Source organism: Phyllobates terribilis, unplaced genomic scaffold, assembly GCF_046119375.1.
Source record: "Phyllobates terribilis strain yellow unplaced genomic scaffold, ASM4611937v1 Scaffold_12__6_contigs__length_324123572, whole genome shotgun sequence".
NCBI lineage: Eukaryota > Metazoa > Chordata > Amphibia > Anura > Dendrobatidae > Phyllobates > Phyllobates terribilis.
In genome coordinates, this window is record NW_027362772.1 from 175,126,126 (window position 1) to 175,145,520 (window position 19,395).

Consider the following 19,395-nt stretch of genomic DNA (forward strand, 5'->3'; position numbering starts at 1 on the left):
GGTCTCCCTCATCTGATGAGTCTTCCATCAGTTCGTCCTCCACTTCTTCCTGGGCTCCTGCACCTTCCTCACTAGTTTGGCTGCTACCATGCGCCCTGGTAAAACCATCTCCCCCACCCTCACATGCCTGCCGCCTTGGTGCTGCCGACCTTCTGGACCTTGCAGATGTTAGACCTTCCGCATACAACTCCTCCTCCTCTACTTCCTCAACCTCCTCTTGTGCCACCACATGACTCCGAATTCTGTTTAACATGTGCTCCAGCATGTAAATCACCGGAATAGTCATGCTGATAATGGCATCGTCAGCACTAAACATCTTCGTCGCCATTTCAAAACTGTGCAGAAGGGTGCATAGGTCCCTGATCTGAGACCACTCCTCCAGCGTGATTTGCCCCACCTCTGAATCTCGTTGGCCCAGGCTATACGTCAGAACGTATTGCACCAGGGCTTGTCGGTGCTGCCACAGTCGCTGCAACATGTGCAGAGTGGAATTCCACCGGGTAGGCACATCGCATTTTAGCCGGTGAAGTGGCAGGCCCAACGACTTCTGTAGAGATGTAAGTCGCTGAGCTGCGGGATGCGAACGGCGGAAGTGAGCACACAGCGACCGTGCCCTCTGCAGAAGGCCATCTAGTCTGGGATAGTGGGCTAAAAATTGCTGGACAACCAGGTTCAACACGTGAGCCATACAAGGCACGTGTGTGACATTGCCCCGGCGAAGGGCCGCACCCAGGTTTGCAGCATTGTCGCACACGGCCTTCCCTGGTTTCAGGTCCAGTGGAGACAACCATTCATGAAATTGGTTCTCCAGAGCTGACCACAACTCCTCAGCTGTGTGACTCACATTTCCCAGACATTTCAATGTAAAAACCGCCTGATGACGTTGAGCCCTACTGCCAGCATAGTAAGGAGGTGTGCAGGATCCCTTCTGCGCAGTTAGAAAGCTTGTGGCATGACCAGACAGGCTTTGGGTGCAGGTGGAAGACCGAGAGGAGGTTGAGGAGGCAGAAGCAGTGGAGGAACTTTGACATAAAGAGGATTGACGCACAACTCGTGGGGACGGCAAGACTTGGACAGCAGCCCCTTGTCCTGCTGTCACCATAGTTACCCAGTGCCCAGTCAGCGACATGTAACGCCCCTGTCCATGCCTACTCGTCCAAGTGTCTGTGGTGAAATGCACCCTGTCACACACAGAGTTTCTCAAAGAAGCGGTGATGTTGTGTGCGACATGCTGGTGGAGCGCAGGCACACCTTTCTTTGAGAAGTAGTGCCGACTGGGCATCTGGTACTGGGGCACTGCGACGGACATAAGGTCTCGAAAATCCTCTGTGTCCACCAGGCGGAAAGGCAGCATTTCTGTAGCCAAGAGCTTGCAGATGGTGAAATTCAACCTCTTAGCTTTCTCATGGCTAGGAGGAAATGGTCTTTTACTTGTCCACATCTGAGGGACCGAGGGCTGGCTATTGTGCTTAGACGGGGTTGATAAGGGTGTCCCCGGCAAACTGCCGGTCTGTGAGGAAGATGCAGGCGGACATGTTAGGTTGCCTTCATCCAAAGGTGGTGCTATCGATGTCGGACAGCGCTCAACACCAGCTGGTGTTACCACCTCCAAAGAAAATGATGACCTGCCAATCACGCTGGCTGTTGCGGGTAAAGAGGTGGCAGGTCTGCGCCCCAAAACAGGTGTGACTGCTGTCCCCCCAGTCACAGAGGATGAAGAGGCCGCGGATGCACAAGATATGGCAGACTGTGGTTGGCCCGGCCGGCTAGGCCGCATTGTAGCACACTGAGCTTCCCACTGCAACTTATGCTTCATGTCCATGTGCCGGTTCATGCATGAAGTACTCAAACTATGTATTTTTTGGCCTCTACTTAGCTTTTGCTGACAAATGTTACAGATAACACGAGTTGGGTCATCTTTATCGATCTGAAAAAATGCCCAGGCTATGCAAGGCTTAGCACCCATGCGACCTGAAGAGCCACCACGACTTGTGGTGAGAGGCAGAGTTGTGTTTGAGGATGCAGTTGTTGACGTGCTTCCAGTACTACGTCTCTGTCCAGGAAGGCGCAACCTGACCTCGTCGTCACTAGCATCTTCCTCCACCTCCTCTGCTGACTTCATCTCTTGGCTGACTGTGGGTTGACAGTAAGTGGGATCTCCGACCTCATCATCATCACCCTGTGCGTTATCACACCCGTCGTCCTCAGAGCCAACCTGTTCCTGCCCTGACAAAAAACTAAAGTTGTCGCTCCAATCAGGTATTTGAGTCTTATCATCGTCTTCCTCATTGTCTCCACCAACAGGAGTTACAGTTTGGGAATGAGGGTCTACATTATGGTCAGAACCTTCTGCGTCTGGTCCTGGATCCGACTCATAAAGATTCTGGGCATCAGTGCAGATCATTTCCTCGTCTGGATTCACAGAAGCGCTGGAGTCGACCTCTGATTCCCAGGCTATAGTATGAATAAACAGCTCTGCAGACTCAACCATCTGTTCTACCTCATACTCAGACGGGCAGCTGGAGATTTGGGAGCTGTGAGGAAGCAAGTGCGATTTGGGTGACACTTTTGAGGACTGGAGTATTTGTGATGTTGAAGTTGATGTGGAGGAGAGCCCACTTAAAGGAGCACTTGATATCCGTTGAAGCACCTGCTGTTTTTGTGCCTCATCTGGAATTTGTAGCGATTGGCGTGGCCGTAAGAAAGGGATCTTATCACATTGTCCGCTAAAAGAAGTAGACATTTTAGTTTGGCTGGAAGATGGTCTTTCTTCTGCATATGTTACTGTTGCTTTAACACCTACCCCACGGACACAACCTTTTTTCCCCTTCCCAACACGCCTATTCCCCTTTCCACCAGCAGCAGGCCTTTTTCCACTCATTTTGGTGGTTAACTAATTCACAACTCTGGAGATGTTTGCACAAAAAAACAATGGATGGTAACCGAGCAGAGCTGAGTGGCCAAACTGTGGTATTAGGCCAAAACTATTGGCTGGGTTAGATGCAGAAAAAAATTATTTTGAATTTGCAACCTGATGGAGGTCAGTATAGATGGACTAATACAACAAGTCCCACACACAGCTAGAAGCCCAAATATTTTTTCAGAGGTACTGTAGATGCAGATAAAAATTAGTTTTAATTTGCAACCTGATGGAGGTCAGTATAGATGGACTAATAGAGAAAGTCCGACACACTACTAGAAGGCCAAATATTTTTTCAGAGCTAGATGCAGAAAAAAATTATATTCAGTTTGCAACCTGATGGAGGTCAGTATAGATGGATTAATAGAACAAGACCCACACACAGCTAGAAGCCCAATATTTTTTCAGAGGTAGATGCAGAAAAAAATATATTCAGTTTGCAACCGGATGGAGGTCAGTATAGATGGACTAATACAACAAGTCCCACACACAGCTAGAAGCCCAATATTTTTTCAGAGGTAGATGCAGAAAAAAATATATTCAGTTTGCAACCTGATGGAGGTCAGTATAGATGGATTAATAGAACAAGACCCACACACAGCTAGAAGCCCAATATTTTTTCAGAGGTAGATGCAGAAAAAAATATATTCAGTTTGCAACCTGATGGAGGTCAGTATAGATGGATTAATAGAACAAGACCCACACACAGCTAGAAGCCCAATATTTTTTCAGAGGTAGATGCCAAAAAAAATATATTCAGTTTGCAACCTGATGGAGGTCAGTATAGATGGATTAATAGAACAAGACCCACACACAGCTAGAAGCCCAATATTTTTTCAGAGGTAGATGCAGAAAAAAATATATTCAGTTTGCAACCTGATGGAGGTCAGTATAGATGGACTAATACAACAAGTCCCACACACAGCTAGAAGCCCAATATTTTTTCAGAGGTAGATGCAGAAAAAAATATATTCAGTTTGCAACCTGATGGAGGTCAGTATAGATGGATTAATAGAACAAGACCAACACACAGCTAGAAGCCCAATATTTTTTCAGAGGTAGATGCAGAAAAAAATATTTTCAGTTTGCAACCTGATGGAGGTCAGTATAGATGGATTAATAGAACAAGACCCACACACAGCTAGAAGCCCAATATTTTTTCAGAGGTAGATGCAGAAAAAAATATATTCAGTTTGCAACCTGATGGAGGTGAGTATAGATGGATTAATAGAACAAGACCCACACACAGCTAGAAGCCCAATATTTTTTCAGAGGTAGATGCAGAAAAAAATATATTCAGTTTGCAACCTGATGGAGGTCAGTATAGATGGACAAATACAACAAGTCCCACACACAGCTAGAAGCCCAATATTTTGTCAGAGGTAGATGCAGAAAAAAATATATTCAGTTTGCAACCTGATGGAGGTCAGTATAGATGGATTAATAGAACAAGTCCCACACACAGCTAGAAGCCCAATATTTTTTCAGAGGTAGATGCAGAAAAAAATATATTCAGTTTGCAACCTGATGGAGGTCAGTATAGATGGACTAATACAACAAGTCCCACACACAGCTAGAAGCCCAATATTTTTTCAGAGGTAGATGCAGAAAAAAATATATTCAGTCTGCAACCTGATGGAGGTCAGTATAGATGGATTAATAGAACAAGACCCACACACAGCTAGAAGCCCAATATTTTTTCAGAGGTAGATGCAGAAAAAAATATATTCAGTTTGCAACCGGATGGAGGTCAGTATAGATGGACTAATACAACAAGTCCCACACACAGCTAGAAGCCCAATATTTTTTCAGAGGTAGATGCAGAAAAAAATATATTCAGTTTGCAACCTGATGGAGGTCAGTATAGATGGACTAATAGAATGATGCTATGCCCAAAAGATTTTACTTCACTAGGTGCAGTAAAAAAATTGGTATTCTATACACAGGTGGTATATCTTGCAACACAGATAGGCTACTCCACTGACTAACACACTCTGCAATAGGCCAAAAAGGATTAGCTTTGCTAGATTCAGCCAAATGCTGTGAAAAAAACTTGCACAGCACTGGCACAGACCTGCCTGGCAAAAACTGATAGGAACTGATGTAACCTAGTCCTGAAAAGGACTCCAATTACAATTAGTCTTTACTCCCACAACCTATCTATTTAAGAGCACAGACCTCCCTGATAAAAGTCGTAGGAAATGCTGTAACCTAGTCCTTAAAAGGACTGCAATCACAACTATTCCCTACTTCCAAGCTATCTGTATATTTGTGCGAAAATTGGCTTGAAATTAACAAGGTATAGCGCACACAGCAACAGCGGTGCCGTCTAACATGCAGCTGCAGCAGTGAGAAAATGGTGGCGACGGGGAAAATGGCTTGGTCTTATAGGGCAAGGACATGTGACATACACTGACAATGACACATGCCCTTGCTTGTGTGAAAAAAAGCACTTCGCTCCGTGTGTGCGCTGCTGATAGGCTGACAGATTGCACCTCCCCACTGCAAATGCGGGAAAGAGAAAAAAAAATGGAGATCTTCATTGTTCCTGCAGAGATCCATCCTCTGCCCCTCCCCCCACCCCGCTGTACACTCAAACTGCGTATTAACATTAATTTTCATCATTACTGAGAAAAAATCCAGTTATGATTTTGGTGCACGAACAGTTATCGAACATAACCTCGAACAGCCGAATTTTTATCAAATTGTTCGTGTTTGCCGAACGGCTCGAACACCGCCCAAAACAGCTCGAATTTGAGATTGGCGAACAGTTCGAGTAGAACAACGCTCATCTCTAGTTATCACACCCGTCGTCCTCAAAGCCAACCTCTTCCTGCCCTGACCGAAAAGTCAAGTTGTCGCTCCAATCAGGTATTTGAGTCTCATCATCGTCTTCATCATTGTCTCCACCAACAGGAGTTACAGTTTGGGAACGAGGGTCTACATTATGCTCAGAACCTTTTTCATCTGGTCCTGGATCCGACTTATAAAGATTCTGGGCATCAGTGCAGATCATTTCCTCGTCTGGATTAACAGAAGCTCTGGAGCAGACCTCCGTTTCCCAGGCTATAGTATGAGTAAACAGCTGTGCAGACTCAACCATCTGTGTTACCCCATACTCAGATGGGCAGCTGCAGACTTGGGAGCTGTGAGGAAGCAAGTGCGATTGGGGTGACACCTCTGAGGACTGGAGTATTTGTGATGTTGAAGTTGAGGTGGAGGAGAGCCCACTTGAAGGATAACTTGATATCCGCTGAAGCACCTGCTGTTTTTGTGCCTCATCTGGAATTTGTAGCGATGGGCGTGTCCGTAACAAAGGGATCGTATCACATTGTCCACGAAAAGAAGTCGACATGTTAGTTTGGCTGGAAGATGGTCTTTCTTCTGCAGATGTTACTCCCCACCCACCGCGGGGGGCTCGACCCACCAGCGGACAGGCACCAGTATTAGGAGAGGGGGGCTGGCCGTCAGGGTCCACCGCGGCTCTGGCACAAACCCGGCGACACGGAGGTGGCACGGGCAGGAACGGACTGGCCGTGTCGGCTTCTCACTTTTTGGATTTTAGAAGGGCATGACATGCCTATATCTGTGTCTCCCCCTCCTTTTACTCCTCCACCTCTTTTATTTTCGCATGACTATATGTACTTGTCACTTTTCCATGTGTTAGTTATGTCTTCTGAGCAGTTTGTCAGCTTTTGGACACCTTTGAAGGTGTTTTCTATGTGTTTCTATGTGTTTTTGTTTGCCTGCCATTGCTTTTAACGGTGTTCGAAGGTGTTCGACGAACAGTTCGACGAACAGTTCGGCGAACACACGGGTGTTCGACGAACCGAACTCGAACACTACGGGGGTGGCTCAACACTAGATAGGAGATGCAAATTTAGAGAAAATATTCTACTGATTGTTAATGTTGAAAGTGAAAACATTTGTCCCAAAATGTGGTGAAACTTTGATGTCAGTATCACATGCGCATTTCAGACTTGTTAAACTATGTTCATCTGCTCTTTTAGCTTTTGTTTATTAAGTATATTTATAGTCTATTGATGCCTGAGGTAAAAAAATCTGAAATTAGACTTACTGGTAATTCGGTTTCTAGGAATCTTCCACGACAGCACCTTAGGAGGTTCACTCTCTGCCCTAATAGGGACAGAGAACACATAGAGATGAAATAGTCCCTCCCATTTTCCTATCCACAGTATTTTTCTGATGCCAGAGCAACAACTAACATATGCACAAAGAAACTATTTGATGTTCCCAGAAGTCTTTTTTGAAAGCACAAATTCAGGACATTTAAGATTTGCCTCAAGGACCCCCAGGAATACTGCCAAAGTGCCAACGTTGAGAATTGGTTTTGCTAAGCCCCATCACTTTTAGTTTTCAATTTGAGATTGCCACCAATAGAGCGGACCCCCAACTAATCAGTAACAGGAGTGAAGCTATACAATTTCTTGAAAGAAAATGCTAATGTCAGAAGTGGGATTCGAACCCACACCTCCAGGAGAGACTGCGACCTGAACGCAGCGCCTTAGACCGCTCGGCCATCCTGACTTCTTTTGGCTTTTGTAATTTAACTATTTCTAAGCTAAGCAGTAGAAAGATGAGCATTACTTGTGATGAAAGGAAATATACCATGATTTCTTTTATTTTAATATTGATTTGTAACCTATTAGTTACAGCCAATTTTGAGCTTTATGACCAAGCACCGTTTTTTAAATCTGACATGTATCAATTTATGTGGCAATAACACTGGAATGCTTAACATATCCCCGTGATTCTGATAGTGTTATTTTGTAACACATTGTACTTTATATTAATTTTAAATTTAGATCAATATATATTTAGTTTTTCTTGTGAAAATATCTAAAATTGCACAATTTCATTGAAATGCGGTGATGCCCCATATGTCTTCAGAAACTACTGTTTGGTCACACAGCAGGGCTTTGAAAGTAAGAGCGCTATTTGGGTTTTGGGAATGCAGATTTTGCAAGAATATTTTGAGGGTGACATTTGCGGAGTTCCAAAAGTATCAAAACAGCAGAAACCCCTCCAAAGTGATCCCATTTTATAAATTACTCCTCACAATGAATTCATCAACACCAGCAATTACTATTATTGTCCAACAGGTGTTGTCACTCTGCAACATCAAGAATTGCAAATAAGCCAGTTTAGTGCCAAGCTTGCGCTTATGGAGACAAGCACCCCATACATTTTAAGTGGGCTCTCCTCGCTGGAGAAATGCCAAATCTGTGGATTTTTTGTCTTACCATTAACGTAGAAACCCCTATTTTTAGAATGAAAGATGACGGTCCTGAGTTGGGGCTTGTGTTTTTTGCCTTCCTGGCTTTTTCCCCAAACAGCTTTGTTCCTGGCATATTTTTGAAGCATATTTGTCTCAGTAATGCCACAGCGATTCATAGTCAAACATAAATGGCTGAAATCATTCAGCTAGTGTCTGATACATGCTGCCTGTATTAGCTATGAGGTTTCCTTTAAATCCTCATACAGCTAAGTCAAACTAAAATAAAACAAAGTGATGACGTCCAGAATGAAGGAAAAATTACAAAAAATATTATTTTCCTCAAAAGTTAAAAGTGCTCAGTTCTCAAGTTTCTATCATTTTATTTCCTGTAGATAGTTATAATGATTAGGATTTTTACATTCTCTGTAAACAGCCAGTCCATATGCTTTGTTTATTTTCTGCTTAAAATTTAATGGGTGAAGAAAAAAACTTTTGCCGAAACCCGGGACTTTTAGATCTTCAGTCTAATGCTCTCCCAACTGAGCTATTTCGGCAGGACACATTTAGATTCAGGAATGTTCAACACACTGTACATGTCACAACTGGATGTATTTATTTTTACTTTGACTTGCTTTTGCAAGATTATCTATATTTGAAAGTCCCGCTATTTTGCGTACATATTTAAGAACTTACATTAATTCTTTGTGAATGAATAGAAAAAACAGCAATTCTGCATTTTTTTTACATTTTCAAATTTACTCAATTCGCCAGGGTAATTCTGACTGTGTCTCTGTAGGACAGGTGATGATTGAGCATAAAACACAATTTGTAAGCATAATGTTGCATCAAGCTTTATTTTTTTCTTAGGTGCAAACAATTGGAGTGAAGAAAGGAGTTGCAAATTTAGAGAAAATATTCTACTGATTGTTAATGTTGAAAGTGAAAACATTTGTCCCAAAATGTGGTGAAACTTTGATGTCAGTATCACATGCGCATTTCAGACTTGTTAAACTATGTTCATCTGCTCTTTTAACTTTTGTTTATTAAGTATATATATAGTCTATTGATGCCTTGAGGTAAAAAAATCTGAAATTAGACTTACTGGTAATTCGGTTTCTAGGAATCTTCCACGACAGCACCTTAGGAGGTTCACTCTCTGCCCTAATAGGGACAGAGAACACATAGAGATGAAATAGTCCCTCCCATTTTCCTATTCACAGTATTTTTCCAATGCCAAAGCAACAACTAACATATGCACAAAGAAACTATTTGATGTTCCCTGAAGTCTTTTGTGAAAGCACAAATTTAGGACATTTAAGATTTGCCTCAAGGACCCCAAGGAATACTGCCAAAGTGCCAACGTTGAGAATTGGTTTTGCTAAGCCCCATCACTTTTAGTTTTCGATTTGAGATTGCCACCAATATAGCGGACCCCCAACTAATCAGTAACAGGAGTGAAGCTGTACAATTTCTTGAAAGAAAATTCTAATGTCAGAAGTGGGATTCAAACCCACGCCTCCAGGAGAGACTGCGACCTGAACGCATCGCCTTAGACCGCTCGGCCATCCTGACTTCTTCTGGCTTTTGTAATTTAACTCTTTCTAAGCTAAGCAGTAGAAAGATGAGCTTTACTTGTGATGAAAGGAAATATGCCATGATTTCTTTTATTTTAATATTGATTTGTAACCTATTAGTTACAGACAATTTTGAGCTTCATGACCAAGCACCGTTTTTTAAATCTGACATGTATCAATTTATGTGGCAATAACACTGGAATGCTTAACATATCCCCGTGATTCTGATAGTGTTATTTTGTAACACATTGTACTTTATATTAATGGTAAATTTAGGTCAATATATATTTAGTTTTTCTTGTGAAAATATCTAAAGTTGCACAATTTCATTGAAATGCGGTGATGCCCCATATGTCTTCAGAAACTACTGTTTGGTCACACAGCAGGGCTTTGAAAGTAAGAGTGCTATTTGGGTTTTGGGAATGCAGATTTTGCAAGAATATTTTGAGGGTGACATTTGCGGAGTTGCAAAAGTACAAATCAGCAGAAACCCCTCCAAAGTGATCCCATTTTATAAATTACTCCTCACAATGAATTCATCAACGCCAGCAATTACTACTATTGTCCAACAGGTGTTTTCACTCTGCAACATCCAGAATTGCAAATAAGCCAGTTTAGTGCCCTGCTTGCGCTTATGGAGACAAGCACCCCATACATTTTAAGTGGGCTCTCCTCGCTAGAGAAAAGCCAAATCTGTGGATTCTTTGTATTACCATTAACGTGGAAACCCCTATTTTTAGAATGAAAGATGATGGTCCTGAGTTGGGGCTTGTGTTTTTTGCCTTCCTGGCTTTTTCCCCAAACAGCTTTGTTCCTGGCATATTTTTTACGCATATTTGTCTCAGTAATGCCACAGCGATTCATAGTCAAACATAAATGGCTGAAATCATTCAGCTAGTGTCTGATACATGCTGCCCGTTTTAGCTATCAGGTTTCCTTTAAATCCTCATACAGCTAAGTCAAATTAAAATAAAACAAAGTGATGACGTCCAGTATGAAGGAAAAATTACAAAAAATATTATTTTCCTCAAAAGTTAAAAGTGTTCAGTTCTCAAGTTTCTATCATTTTATTTCCTGTAGATAGTTATAATGATTAGGATTTTTACATTCTCTGTAAACAGTCAGTCCATATGCTTTGTTTATTTTCTGCTTAAAATTTAATGGGTGAAGAAAAAAACTTTTGCCGAAACCTGGGATTGAACCAGGGACCTTTAGATCTTCAGTCTAACGCTCTCCCAACTGAGCTATTTCGGCAGGACACACTTAGATTCAGGAATGTTCAACACACTGTAGATGTCACAACAAGATGTATTTATTTTTACTTTGACTTGTTTTTGCAAGATTATCTATATTTGAAAGACCCGCTATTTTGCGTACATATTTAAGAACTTACATTAATTCTTTGTGAATGAATAGAAAAAACAGCAATTCTGCATTTTTTTTACATTTTCAAATTTACTCAATTCACCAGGGTTATTCTGACTGTGTCTCTGTAGGACAGGTGATGATTGAGCATAAAACACAATTTGTAAGCATAATGTTGCATCAAGCTTTATTTTTTTCTTAGGTGCAAACAATTGGAGTGAAGATAGGAGATGCAAATTTTGAGAAAATATTCTACTGATTGTTAATGTTGAAAGTGAAAACATTTGTCCCAAAATGTGGTGAAACTTTGATGTCAGTATCACATGCGCATTTCAGACTTGTTAAACTGTGTTCATCTGCTCTTTTAGCTTTTGTTTATTAAGTATATATATAGTCTATTGATGCCTTGAGGTAAAAAAATCTGAAATTAGACTTACTGGTAATTTGGTTTCTAGGAATCTTCCACGACAGCACCTTAGGAGGTTCACTCTCTGCCCTAATAGGGACAGAGAACACATAGAGATGAAATAGTCCCTCCCATTTTCCTATCCACAGTATTTTTCCGATGCCAAAGCAACAACTAACATATGCACAAAGAAACTATTTGATGTTCCCAGAAGTCTTTTGTGAAAGCACAAATTCAGGACATTTAAGATTTGCCTCAAGGACCCCAAGGAATACTGCCAAAGTGCCAACGTTGAGAATTGGTTTTGCTAAGCCCCATCACTTTAAGTTATCGATTTGAGATTGCCACCAATAAAGCGGACCACCAACTAATCAGTAACAGGAGTGAAGCTGTACAATTTCTTGAAAGAAAATTCTAATGTCAGAAGTGGGATTTGAACCCACGCCTCCAGGAGAGACTGCAACCTGAACGCAGCGCCTTAGACCACTCGGCCATCCTGACTTCTTCTGGCTTTTGTAATTTAACTCTTTCTAAGCTAAGCAGTAGAAAGATGAGCATTACTTGTGATGAAAGGAAATATGCCATGATTTCTTTTATTTTAATATTGATTTGTAACCTATTAGTTACAGACAATTTTGAGCTTCATGACCAAGCACCGTTTTTTAAATCTGACATGTATCAATTTATGTGGCAATAACACTGGAATGCTTAACATATCCCCGTGATTCTGATAGTGTTATTTTGTAACACATTGTACTTTATATTAATGGTAAATTTAGGTCAATATATATTTAGTTTTTCTTGTGAAAATATCTAAAGTTGCACAATTTCATTGAAATGCGGTGATGCCCCATATGTCTTCAGAAACTACTGTTTGGTCACACAGCAGGACTTTGAAAGTAAGAGCGCTATTTGGGTTTTGGGAATGCAGATTTTGAAAGAATATTTTGAGGGTGACATTTGCGGAGTTGCAAAAGTATAAAAACAGCAGAAACCCCTCCAAAGTGATCCCATTTTATAAATTACTCCTCACAATGAATTCATCAACGCCAGCAATTACTACTATTGTCCAACAGGTGTTTTCACTCTGCAACATCCAGAATTGCAAATAAGCCAGTTTAGTGCCCTGCTTTCGCTTATGGAGACAAGCACCCCATACATTTTAAGTGGGCTCTCCTCGCTAGAGAAAAGCCAAATCTGTGGATTCTTTGTCTTACCATTAACGTGGAAACCCCTATTTTTAGAATGAAAGATAATGGTCCTGAGTTGAGGATTGTGTTTTTTGCCTTCCTGGCTTTTTCCCCAAACAGCTTTGTTCCTGGCATATTTTTTAAGCATATTTGTCTCAGTAATGCCACAGCGATTCATAGTCAAACATAAATGGCTGAAATCATTCAGCTAGTGTCTGATACATGCTGCCCGTTTTAGCTATCAGGTTTCCTTTAAATCCTCATACAGCTAAGTCAAACTAAAATAAAACAAAGTGATGACGTCCAGAATGAAGGAAAAATTACAAAAAATATTATTTTCCTCAAAAGTTAAAAGTGTTCAGTTCTCAAGTTTCTATCATTTTATTTCCTGTAGATAGTTATAATGATTAGGATTTTTACATTCTCTGTAAACAGTCAGTCCATATGCTTTGTTTATTTTCTGCTTAAAATTTAATGGGTGAAGAAAAAAACTTTTGCCGAAACCTGGGATTGAACCAGGGACCTTTAGATCTTCAGTCTAACGCTCTCCCAACTGAGCTATTTCGGCAGGACACACTTAGATTCAGGAATGTTCAACACACTGTAGATGTCACAACTGGATGTATTTATTTTTACTTTGACTTGTTTTTGCAAGATTATCTATATTTGAAAGTCCCGCTATTTTGCGTACATATTTAAGAACTTACATTAATTCTTTGTGAATGAATAGAAAAAACAGCAATTCTTCATTTTTTTTACATTTTCAAATTTACTCAATTCACCAGGGTAATTCTGACTGTGTCTCTGTAGGACAGGTGATGATTGAGCATAAAACACAATTTGTAAGCATAATGTTGCATCAAGCTTTATTTTTTTCTTAGGTGCAAACAATTGGAGTGAAGATAGGAGATGCAAATTTAGAGAAAATATTCTACTGATTGTTAATGTTGAAAGTGAAAACATTTGTCCCAAAATGTGGTGAAACTTTGATGTCAGTATCACATGCGCATTTCAGACTTGTTAAACTATGTTCATCTGCTGTTTTAGCTTTTGTTTATTAAGTATATATATAGTCTATTGATGCCTTGAGGTAAAAAAATCTGAAATTAGACTTACTGGTAATTTGGTTTCTAGGAATCTTCCACGACAGCACCTTAGGAGGTTCACTCTCTGCCCTAATAGGGACAGAGAACACATAGAGATGAAATAGTCCCTCCCATTTTCCTATCCACAGTATTTTTCCGATGCCAAAGCAACAACTAACATATGCACAAAGACACTATATGATGTTCCCAGAAGTCTTTTGTGAAAGCACAAATTCAGGACATTTAAGATTTGCCTCAAGGACCCCAAGGAATACTGCCAAAGTGCCAACGTTGAGAATTGGTTTTGCTAAGCCCCATCACTTTAAGTTATCGATTTGAGATTGCCACCAATAGAGCGGACCACCAACTAATCAGTAACAGGAGTGAAGCTGTACAATTTCTTGAAAGAAAATTCTAATCTCAGAAGAGGGATTCGAACCCACGCCTCCAGAAGAGACTGGGACCTGAACGCAGCGCCTTAGACTGCTCGGCCATCCTGACTACTTGTGGCTTTTGTAATTTAACTCTTTCTAAGCTAAGCAGTAGAAAGATGAGCATTACTTGTGATGAAAGGAAATATGCCATGATTTCTTTTATTTTAATATTGATTTGTAACCTATTAGTTACAGCCAATTTTGAGCTTCATGACCAAGCACCGTTTTTTAAATCTGACATGTATCAATTTATGTGGCAATAACACTGGAATGCTTAACATATCCCCGTGATTCTGATAGTGTTATTTTGTAACACATTGTACTTTATATTAATGGTAAATTTAGGTCAATATATATTTAGTTTTTCTTGTGAAAATATCTAAAGTTGCACAATTTCATTGAAATGCGGTGATGCCGCATATGTCTTCAGAAACTACTGTTTGGTCACACAGCAGGACTTTGAAAGTAAGAGCGCTATTTGGGTTTTGGGAATGCAGATTTTGCAAGAATATTTTGAGGGTGACATTTGCGGAGTTGCAAAAGTACAAAAACAGCAGAAACCCCTCCAAAGTGATCCCATTTTATAAATTACTCCTCACAATGAATTCATCAACGCCAGCAATTACTACTATTGTCCAACAGGTGTTTTCACTCTGCAACATCCAGAATTGCAAATAAGCCAGTTTAGTGCCCTGCTTTCGCTTATGGAGACAAGCACCCCATACATTTTAAGTGGGCTCTCCTCGCTAGAGAAAAGCCAAATCTGTGGATTCTTTGTCTTACCATTAACGTGGAAACCCCTATTTTTAGAATGAAAGATAATGGTCCTGAGTTGGGGATTGTGTTTTTTGCCTTCCTGGCTTTTTCCCCAAACAGCTTTGTTCCTGGCATATTTTTTAAGCATATTTGTCTCAGTAATGCCACAGCGATTCATAGTCAAACATAAAAGGCTGAAATCATTCAGCTAGTGTCTGATACATGCTGCCCGTTTTAGCTATCAGGTTTCCTTTAAATCCTCATACAGCTAAGTCAAACTAAAATAAAACAAAGTGATGACATCCAGAATGAAGGAAAAATTACAAAAAATATTATTTTCCTCAAAAGTTAAAAGTGTTCAGTTCTCAAGTTTCTATCATTTTATTTCCTGTAGATAGTTATAATGATTAGGATTTTTACATTCTCTGTAAACAGTCAGTCCATATGCTTTGTTTATTTTCTGCTTAAAATTTAATGGGTGAAGAAAAAAACTTTTGCCGAAACCTGGGATTGAACCAGGGACCTTTAGATCTTCAGTCTAACGCTCTCCCAACTGAGCTATTTCGACAGGACACACTTAGATTCAGGAATGTTCAACACACTGTAGATGTCATTATTTCCTGTAGATAGTTATAATGATTAGGATTTTTACAATCTCTGTAAACAGTCAGTCCATATGCTTTGTTTATTTTCTGCTTAAAATTTAATGGGTGAAGAAAAAAACTTTTGCCGAAACCTGGGATTGAACCAGGGACCTTTAGATCTTCAGTCTAACGCTCTCCCAACTGAGCTATTTCGGCAGGACACACTTAGATTCAGGAATGTTCAACACACTGTAGATGTCACAACTGGATGTATTTATTTTTACTTTGACTTGTTTTTGCAAGATTATCTATATTTGAAAGTCTCGCTATTTTGCGTACATATTTAAGAACTTACATTAATTCTTTGTGAATGAATAGAAAAAACAGCAATTCTGCATTTTTTTTACATTTTCAAATTTACTCAATTCACCAGGGTAATTCTGACTGTGTCTCTGTAGGACAGGTGATGATTGAGCATAAAACACAATTTGTAAGCATAATGTTGCATCAAGCTTTATTTTTTTCTTAGGTGCAAACAATTGGAGTGAAGATAGGAGATGCAAATTTAGAGAAAATATTCTACTGATTGTTAATGTTGAAAGTGAAAACATTTGTCCCAAAATGTGGTGAAACTTTGATGTCAGTATCACATGCGCATTTCAGACTTGTTAAACTGTGTTCATCGGCTCTTTTAGCTTTTGTTTATTAAGTATATATATAGTCTATTGATGCCTTGAGGTAAAAAAATCTGAAATTAGACTTACTGGTAATTTGGTTTCTAGGAATCTTCCACGACAGCACCTTAGGAGGTTCACTCTCTGCCCTAATAGGGACAGAGAACACATAGAGATGAAATAGTCCCTCCCATTTTCCTATCCACAGTATTTTTCCGATGCCAAAGCAACAACTAACATATGCACAAAGAAACTATTTGATGTTCCCAGAAGTCTTTTGTGAAAGCACAACTTCAGGACATTTAAGATTTGCCTCAAGGACCATAAGGAATACTGCCAAAGTGCCAACGTTGAGAATTGGTTTTGCTAAGCCCCATCACTTTAAGTTATCGATTTGAGATTGCCACCAATAGAGCGGACCACCAACTAATCAGTAACAGGAGTGAAGCTGTACAATTTCTTGAAAGAAAATTCTAATGTCAGAAGTGGGATTTGAACCCACGCCTCCAGGAAAGACTGCAACCTGAACGCAGCGCCTTAGACCACTCGGCCATCCTGACTTCTTCTGGCTTTTGTAATTTAACTCTTTCTAAGCTAAGCAGTAGAAAGATGAGCATTACTTGTGATGAAAGGAAATATGCCATGATTTCTTTTATTTTAATATTGATTTGTAACCTATTAGTTACAGACAATTTTGAGCTTCATGACCAAGCACCGTTTTTTAAATCTGACATGTATCAATTTATGTGGCAATAACACTGGAATGCTTAACATATCCCCGTGATTCTGATAGTGTTATTTTGTAACACATTGTACTTTATATTAATGGTAAATTTAGGTCAATATATATTTAGTTTTTCTTGTGAAAATATCTAAAGTTGCACAATTTCATTGAAATGCGGTGATGCCCCATATGTCTTCAGAAACTACTGTTTGGTCACACAGCAGGGCTTTGAAAGTAAGAGCGCTATTTGGGTTTTGGGAATGCAGATTTTGCAAGAATATTTTGAGGGTGACATTTGCGGAGTTGCAAAAGTACAAAAACAGCAGAAACCCCTCCAAAGTGATCCCATTTTATAAATTACTCCTCACAATGAATTCATCAACGCCAGCAATTACTACTATTGTCCAACAGGTGTTTTCACTCTGCAACATCCAGAATTGCAAATAAGCCAGTTTAGTGCCCTGCTTTCGCTTATGGAGACAAGCACCCCATACATTTTAAGTGGGCTCTCCTCGCTAGAGAAAAGCCAAATCTGTGGATTCTTTGTCTTACCATTAACGTGGAAACCCCTATTTTTAGAATGAAAGATAATGGTCCTGAGTTGGGGATTGTGTTTTTTGCCTTCCTGGCTTTTTCCCCAAACAGCTTTGTTCCTGGCATATTTTTTAAGCATATTTGTCTCAGTAATGCCACAGCGATTCATAGTCAAACATAAATGGCTGAAATCATTCAGCTAGTGTCTGATACATGCTGCCCGTTTTAGCTGTCAGGTTTCCTTTAAATCCTCATACAGCTAAGTCAAACTAAAATAAAACAAAGTGATGACGTCCAGAATGAAGGAAAAATTACAAAAAATATTATTTTCCTCAAAAGTTAAAAGTGTTCAGTTCTCAAGTTTCTATCATTTTATTTCCTGTAGATAGTTATAATGATTAGGATTTTTACATTCTCTGTGAACAGTCAGTCCATATGCTTTGTTTATTTTCTGCTTAAAATTTAATGGGTGAAGAAAAAAACTTTTGCCGAAACCTGGGATTGAACCAGGGACCTTTAGATCTTCAGTCTAACGCTCTCCCAACTGAGCTATTTCGGCAGGACACACTTAGATTCAGGAATGTTCAACACACTGTAGATGTCACAACTGGATGTATTTATTTTTACTTTGACCTGTTTTTGCAAGATTATCTATATTTGAAAGTCCCGCTATTTTGCGTACATATTTAAGAACTTACATTAATTCTTTGTGAATGAATAGAAAAAACAGCAATTCTGCATTTTTTTTACATTTTCAAATTTACTCAATTCACCAGGGTAATTCTGACTGTGTCTCTGTAGGACAGGTGATGATTGAGCATAAAACACAATTTGTAAGCATAATGTTGCATCAACCTTTATTTTTTTCTTAGGTGCAAACAATTGGAGTGAAGATAGGAGATGCAAATTTAGAGAAAATATTCTACTGATTGTTAATGTTGAAAGTGAAAACATTTGTCCCAAAATGTGGTGAAACTTTGATGTCAGTATCACATGCGCATTTCAGACTTGTTAAACTATGTTCATCTGCTGTTTTAGCTTTTGTTTATTAAGTATATATATAGTCTATTGATGCCTTGAGGTAAAAAAATCTGAAATTAGACTTACTGGTAATTTGGTTTCTAGGAATCTTCCACGACAGCACCTTAGGAGGTTCACTCTCTGTCCTAATAGGGACAGAGAACACATAGAGATGAAATAGTCCCTCCCATTTTCCTATCCACAGTATTTTTCCGATTCCAAAGCAACAACTAACATATGCACAAAGAAACTATTTGATGTTCCCAGAAGTCTTTTGTGAAAGCACAAATTCAGGACATTTAAGATTTGCCTCAAGGACCCCAAGGAATACTGCCAAAGTGCCAACGTTGAGAATTGGTTTTGCTAAGCCCCATCACTTTAAATTATGGATTTGAGATTGCCACCAATAGAGCGGACCCCCAACAAATCAGTAACAGGAGTGAAGCAGTAAAATTTCTTGAAAGAAAATTCTAATGTCAGAATTAGGATTCGAACCCACACCTCCAGAAGAGACTGCGACCTGAACACAGCGCCTTAGACCGCCCGGCCATCATGACTTCTTCTGGCTTTTGTAATTTAACTCTTTCTAAGCTAAGCAGTAGAAAGATGAGCATTACTTGTGATGAAAGGAAATATGCCATGATTTCTTTTATTTTAATATTGATTTGTAACCTATTAGTTACAGCCAATTTTGAGCTTCATGACCAGGCACCGTTTTTTAAATCTGACATGTATCAATATATGTGGCAATAACACTGAAATGCTTAACATATCCCCGTGATTCTGATAGTGTTATTTTGTAACACATTGTACTTTATATTAATGGTAAATTTAGGTCAATATATATTTAGTTTTTCTTGTGAAAATATCTAAAGTTGCACAATTTCATT

At 39.7% G+C, this 19,395-nt stretch overlaps 9 non-coding genes across 9 annotated transcripts; all 9 read right to left on the reverse strand.

The window, feature by feature from the left end:
• Positions 1 to 7,385: 7,385 nt before the first annotated feature.
• On the reverse strand, positions 7,386 to 7,468 carry TRNAL-CAG (transfer RNA leucine (anticodon CAG)). The gene has a single exon. It is a non-coding gene; the product is annotated as a tRNA-Leu (tRNA).
• A 2,180-nt stretch (positions 7,469 to 9,648) lies between these two features.
• Positions 9,649 to 9,731, reverse strand: TRNAL-CAG (transfer RNA leucine (anticodon CAG)). The gene has a single exon. It is a non-coding gene; the product is annotated as a tRNA-Leu (tRNA).
• Positions 9,732 to 10,914: 1,183 nt separating this feature from the next.
• On the reverse strand, positions 10,915 to 10,987 carry TRNAF-GAA (transfer RNA phenylalanine (anticodon GAA)). The gene has a single exon. It is a non-coding gene; the product is annotated as a tRNA-Phe (tRNA).
• Positions 10,988 to 11,922: 935 nt separating this feature from the next.
• On the reverse strand, positions 11,923 to 12,005 carry TRNAL-CAG (transfer RNA leucine (anticodon CAG)). The gene has a single exon. It is a non-coding gene; the product is annotated as a tRNA-Leu (tRNA).
• Positions 12,006 to 13,189: 1,184 nt separating this feature from the next.
• Positions 13,190 to 13,262, reverse strand: TRNAF-GAA (transfer RNA phenylalanine (anticodon GAA)). Its single transcript has one exon. It is a non-coding gene; the product is annotated as a tRNA-Phe (tRNA).
• Positions 13,263 to 15,464: 2,202 nt separating this feature from the next.
• TRNAF-GAA (transfer RNA phenylalanine (anticodon GAA)) lies at positions 15,465 to 15,537 on the reverse strand. The gene has a single exon. It is a non-coding gene; the product is annotated as a tRNA-Phe (tRNA).
• Positions 15,538 to 15,696: 159 nt separating this feature from the next.
• Positions 15,697 to 15,769, reverse strand: TRNAF-GAA (transfer RNA phenylalanine (anticodon GAA)). Its single transcript has one exon. It is a non-coding gene; the product is annotated as a tRNA-Phe (tRNA).
• A 935-nt stretch (positions 15,770 to 16,704) lies between these two features.
• TRNAL-CAG (transfer RNA leucine (anticodon CAG)) lies at positions 16,705 to 16,787 on the reverse strand. Its single transcript has one exon. It is a non-coding gene; the product is annotated as a tRNA-Leu (tRNA).
• Positions 16,788 to 17,971: 1,184 nt separating this feature from the next.
• Positions 17,972 to 18,044, reverse strand: TRNAF-GAA (transfer RNA phenylalanine (anticodon GAA)). The gene has a single exon. It is a non-coding gene; the product is annotated as a tRNA-Phe (tRNA).
• Positions 18,045 to 19,395: the final 1,351 nt, after the last annotated feature.